Here is a 6064-nt window from a genome sequence, read left to right as displayed (position 1 = left end):
CACTTAATTCCAATCGTTGGGGATGCTTTCGTCTGACGATATTTTACAAAGAAGCTGATGCATGCTCCTTACCAGTTCTTCGCCGCCGTGTTTTAATAGCTCGGCCGGCAGTCCGTCGGCCCCTGCCGCTTTGTTGTTCTTGAGGCGGGCAATTGCTATTCGAACTTCTTCATGATCAAGTAATGGAACGTCTGCTCCATCGTCATCGATTGGGGAATCGGGTTCTCCTTCTCGTGGTGTTGTGCGTTCACTGCCATTCAGCAGGCTGGAGAAGTGTTCCCTCCATAATTTAAGTATGCTCTGGGCACAGTGACTAGATCCCCTTTGGGGGTTCTACAAGAGTATGCTCCGGTCTTGAAACCTTCTGTAAGCCGCCGCATTTTTTCGTAGAATTTTTGAGCATTACCAGCTTATCAAGCTCTTCACACTCACGCATTTCAGCCTCTTTCTTTTTCTGTCTGCAAATGCGTCTCGCTTCCCTCTTCAACTCTCGGTATCTATCCCTTCCCGCACGTGTAGTGGTCGATCGTAACGTTGCGAGGTAGGCAGCCTGTTTTCTCTCCGCTGCGACACGGCACTCCTCGTCGTACTAGCTGTTCTTTTGCACTTTCCGAAAACCAATGGTTTCGGTTGCAGCTGTACGTAAGGAATTTGAAATGCCGTCCCACAGTTCCCTTATACCGAGTTGCTGACGAATGTTTTCAGAGAGCAGGAGGCAAGTCACGTAGAAAATCATTCGGCTGTCTGTTGTGATTGCAGCTTCTCGAGGCCAATCCTTCCTTGTGTTTGTTGAAGTGGCTTTTTTGCTGCACAGATGCGGGTGCGAGTTTTGGCTGCAACAAGGTAGTGTTTTGAGTCGATGTTAGGACATCGGAGTTTACGCACGTTTAAAACACTGGAGACGTGTCTTCCGTCTATCAAAACATAAACGATTTGGTTGGTGGCTTTTCCATCTGGAGACAGCCAGGTAGCTTGGTGAATTTTTCTGTGCTGGAATCTAGTACTACAAACCATATTTCGGTCCCCGGCGAAATCGACTAGCCTCAACTCATTTGGGAACGTTACCTCGTGGAAGCTGAATTTATCGACGGTTGTGCCAAATACACCTTCTTTGCCCACCCTGGCGTTAAAGTCTCCAAGCACGATTTTGATATCGTGGCGGGGGCAGCTATCATAGGGGCACTCCAAGCGCTTATAAAAGGCGTCTTTGGTCACATCGTACTTCTCTTTCGTCGGGGCGTGGCGCAAAGCAGCGATATGTTGAAGAACTTTGCTTTGATGCGGATTGTGGCCAGACGTTCATCCACCGGGGTGAATGATAGTAACCGGCGACGCAGTCTCTCTCCCACCACGAATCCCACACCGACTTTGCGTTTCTTTATATGGCCACTGTAGTAAATGCCACAAGGATCTATTTGCCTCAGTTCTTGTCCCGTCCATCGCATTTCTTGGACGGCAGTGATGTCAGCCTTTATTTTCACGAGATCATCAACCAGCTGGGCAGCGGCACCTTTCCAATTAAGGGACCGGACGTTCCAGGTGCTTGCCCTCAAATCGTAATCCGTAGTTTGTTTGCCACGGTTGTCATCAAAAGAGGGGTCTCTCATCGATTAATTTTCATTGGTAGTGTTTTTTACGTGGCGAGTTCCAAACCCAGCGCGCAACCCTATGCAGGGGATGTTTCGCTAGGCTACCCAGAGGATACTGGGTCACAGATCGGAAGTCGTGAGCTGCTTGAGCCATATGTAAAAGAATCGTTTCTGGCCACTCTCATGTAAATAGCAATCAGAGAACTTTCCTCACTTGCGTGAACTTCTACACACGACTCCATCCTCCCTGTAAGTGATATACAAAATATTACTGAAATTAACGGATAATTCTTGTCTTGGTATGTCTGTGCGTCAAAAATGGGATGAATACCATGACCAATGACCAATATATCCCTTAGCCCCCATATACTTACTATAAAGATTCACGAATTTCCGGGTGATTTTGTACAGCATATATGGGTCAATATGTAAGTTATCCCAATGGAAATAAGAGAGCGTGAAGGAGCGGAAAAGTTGCCTTAGTACCTGATTCCAATGCAACTTTTTGTTTTGAGATCGGATTGCATCTTCAACCCCAACTCCGGCCTTGAAATTTCGGAAATTCGCCTAAAATCGAGAAATTGTCTACCTAGCGCCTGAAATACGCATCTCATGGCAAAATGTATAAAACAAAAGTTATATGTGATCATGACCGTAGGTATATGTGATCATGACCGTAGGACGAACCGTTCCCGAGATACGAGCGAAAAGGTGGCGAAAATTGTTGCAGCTCTTAGCTAACCTGTATTGGTCACCCAGAATCCACCGCGTGGAGGTGGCTGCTCTTCGGGTTCCTCCCAAGCCCAACCCAACCAACCAACCATAGTATGTCAGGCTTGTTTTAGTCTGAATCTGTGTCAAATTTATTGATAAAATCAGATTTTGTACTAAACTTTGGCACTTGTTGCCTACATTTCAGTGTAAATTTCCATATCTTTTATGTGTCCCTTCCATTTACAGTGTCAGACTCTGCTTCTCTGGCTTCCAGAAGACGGTCAAGGGCCAACTTTCTGACTTCTATCCGTTCGTCAGTCATCATATTAAGGAGAATGTTTTCTGGAAGAGCAAATAAAGCATTCTGTTGAATGGATGAATCGACAATCTTGCGCAGTTTAGCAGGTAGGTATCTCGACCTTTGAATTGCAGCGCGAGCCATCTTTGATTGAACTGTTGAATCTTATTGATAACCACAGAGGTGAGTAAACTGTAAGTATGTACTTGACCAAAATCTTTATTTCCTTTGTTGGTTTGTCAGTAGAAATGTATAATCTCTGAATTCTATTTGCACAGGTGAGCCAGCGAGATTTGCACATGTTACCTGGATGCATCGACGCTAAATCTGAGGAACATTGACCGGAATTAACAGCTTCTGATATTTTATAGAGATAAGCTTGGTCTGTGCTAAGTTGGGTCGGATTAATAACCTCAGAAGGTAATTGGCAGGATGGAAAACTTTCAAATTTGACAACAGGCAACTTCTCACAACCAAGGAGCAGTTTACCCTTTGGACTCTTTGAGACACCATCTATGTGTTCGAAAAGAGCACGAAATGGAAGTTCGTTGAAATGAAGAAGACAAACAACCCACTGTAATGGCCTACCTATTCTTTCTTCTAGTTTCCGAATGATTCCACCTTTCCAACCTGTGTTCGTGTTGGTGCCATCAGCACCGACAACATCTAGATGTTCCACATCAACTGAATTGTCTTGTAAATGTTTCCATATAGCTTGCGTCTCATCCTCAGCTGACCCGGAAAGAGAGGTGACGTGGCCAAAGTAATGACAACCAGGTTCTGCTTTAAGAGAAATATGTTCCTCTTTGACAATGTCGCGGTAGTACTTTTCACCTTCGCTGACTTGTGTAAGTGTATTGTCTTTGCGGCCGTCAAAATATAGCCCATATACAGAGTCAATACTTTCGGTGTTTTGGAGCTTAACTCCAACACTTTTTTTTGCCCGACTAATCTTGCATTTGTCAGTGACAAAGCTAGCCTGATCCTCTGTTATCAAACCTGCTGTTTTGGCATCCAGAAAAGCAGATGAAACAATCAAGGCCGCTGCTCTATCACTTACTCCAAATCTTTGGGCAGCTAAAGCAGTGTGTCCTAATACTAGTGTGTTTTGTTTGGTTTCAAAGGATGGAAGAGAAAATTCATCATCAGCATCGTTTTTGGAAGAATCCATGTGCGACGCACCTACATTGTTGTCGTCTGTATGAGAGTCTGGCTGATCTGGCTGATCTGAATGGTCACGTGTTCTAGCTGATACTTTTCTGGTAAGTGTTGATGTTGAATGACGTTTTGAAAGCTTTTCTTTACTTTCATTTTTCTTTGTAATCTTTTTTGTTTCAGGTAAATCAACACTTCCAAAAAAATGGTTGTTCATTGATAGGAACTTTCCTTTCCTTTGGACAAGTGCAAGAAGAAAAATAAATGCATTTACAAGTAGCGATGTCAAATAATTTTCCGGCAGAAGAGACAAAGTCGTCTCTTTTAGAGCTCAAACCTATTGGGTTCCTTAAAAACATTTGTTTAAGAGTCAGAAATTTCTTATGGTATGTGGTGAGCATTTGTACAACTCTGATGTGTGAAACTATCGGAATAGATGACTTTTTGAAAGTATTTTCAACCTTTTTATACCCTGAACAGGGAATATTAAGTTTGTCACAAAGTTTGTAACACCCAGAAGGAATCGTCGGAGACCCTATAAAGTATATATATAAATGATCAGTATGTCGAGCTGAGTCGATTTAGCCATGTCCGTCTGTCCGTCTGTCTGTCTGTATATATACGAACTAGTCCCTCAGTTTTTAAGATATCGTTTTGCAAACGTCATTTTCTCTTCAAGAAGCTGCTCATTTGTCGGAATGGACGATATCGGAATCGGAATCAAATGCTTGTATGGTAAACTTTCACATTTGACAAGATATATTCACGAAATTTGGTATATATTATTTTCTAAGGCAACAATGTAATCTCCGAAGAAATTGATCAGATCGGTTAACTAAAGCATATAGCTTCCATACGAACTGAACACATAGTTATTAACAGAAATGCACCTGTGAAGGGTATTTAGCTTCGGTGCAATCGAAGTTAACGTTTTTTCTTGTTTGCAACTATTTCTGCAACCTCTTTACTCCTAGGTTCATAGTTGTCGCCTCGGAGTCGCCCTATACGAAATCTTTCAAACTGATAACACAAACGAACATCCTGGTAAGTAGGTAACTGGGTCTCAGAGAGATTGTACGGATATATGCCAAACACAGGACATTTCTGTCTAAATTTAAATTTAGATACAGACATTTTGAGTTCTGTGTTCTGTTGAGAGAATATAAGTAATAGCACTCGGCGAAATCAACGACAAGAGTGAAGGAACTCGATGAAAAAATATTTATGTGGAGACCAGTCCGAACGTGTCGTATGTCGCAGGGAAATGAATGTGAGTGATAGCACTCGGCGAAATCAACGTCAAGAAGTGTGGCCGCAAGCCGATTTTCACCTTGAGCTGTGGCGCGCCGCATTTTCGCTCGTATATCGGGAACAGTTCGCCCTACGGCCATGATCACATATACCATTTGTAAATGAATGTTAGAAACATCAACGAGAAGAAGAGTAGTCAGCAATCGTCGACCGACGCTGTGAAACGTACACCACGAGATAACATAATATTTTCCGTTTCTTAAAAATCAATTCTTAGAATAACATGAAAGATGTATTTATTTTTAATTTAACAATCACACACACAAACAAACATTGTTATTGAATATACTATTGAAAAATCCTGACAAACGCGTTTTTTATTTAATGTACGGCACGATACGATACGTTAAGAATACGATACGTTAAGAGTAAGTATCTCATTAACACATTTCGGTAGCAAATGACGTGACAAATAACTTTTGTTTCATACAATTTGACATGAGATGCGTATTTCAGGCGCTAGGTAGACAATTTCACGATTTTAGGCGAGTTTCCGAAATTGCAAGGCCGGAGTTGGGGGTGAAGATTCATTCCGATCTCAAAACAAAAAGTTGCATTGGAATCAGGAAGTACTAAGGCAACTTTTCCGCACTATTAGAAATCCCGAATCGAAAAAAGTCCGGAATCGACCACACCTACTATATGATTGGTTTTGCACCTTAAAATATTTCCCTGGCTTTGATTCTTGCAAGTTGAAGGAGTATAAAATGTTCGGTTGCACCCAAACTTAGCCCTTCCTTACCTTATGAGGTCAGACATTAATATGTATCTGTCACAAAAAAACCTGGACGTAATTGAAACAAAATTATTATTTTTTATTAGTGAGGGTACACCAACGCAAACATAAATCATCACAAAGTTCGTTTAGTAGGGGATTTTATGATGTTTTAGGTCAAATATCAAATACACCCTACTCTTTTTTTACACGGTTTCTGTTTACAAGGATTTGACGTTACAGGGTTGAAAAAAAAAATTTGTAAACAATTTTTAATCTAGT

This window comes from Bactrocera tryoni, chromosome 5 (assembly GCF_016617805.1).
Source record: "Bactrocera tryoni isolate S06 chromosome 5, CSIRO_BtryS06_freeze2, whole genome shotgun sequence".
NCBI classification, from domain to species: Eukaryota; Metazoa; Arthropoda; class Insecta; order Diptera; family Tephritidae; genus Bactrocera; species Bactrocera tryoni.
Note: the sequence above shows the minus strand (reverse complement) of the source record.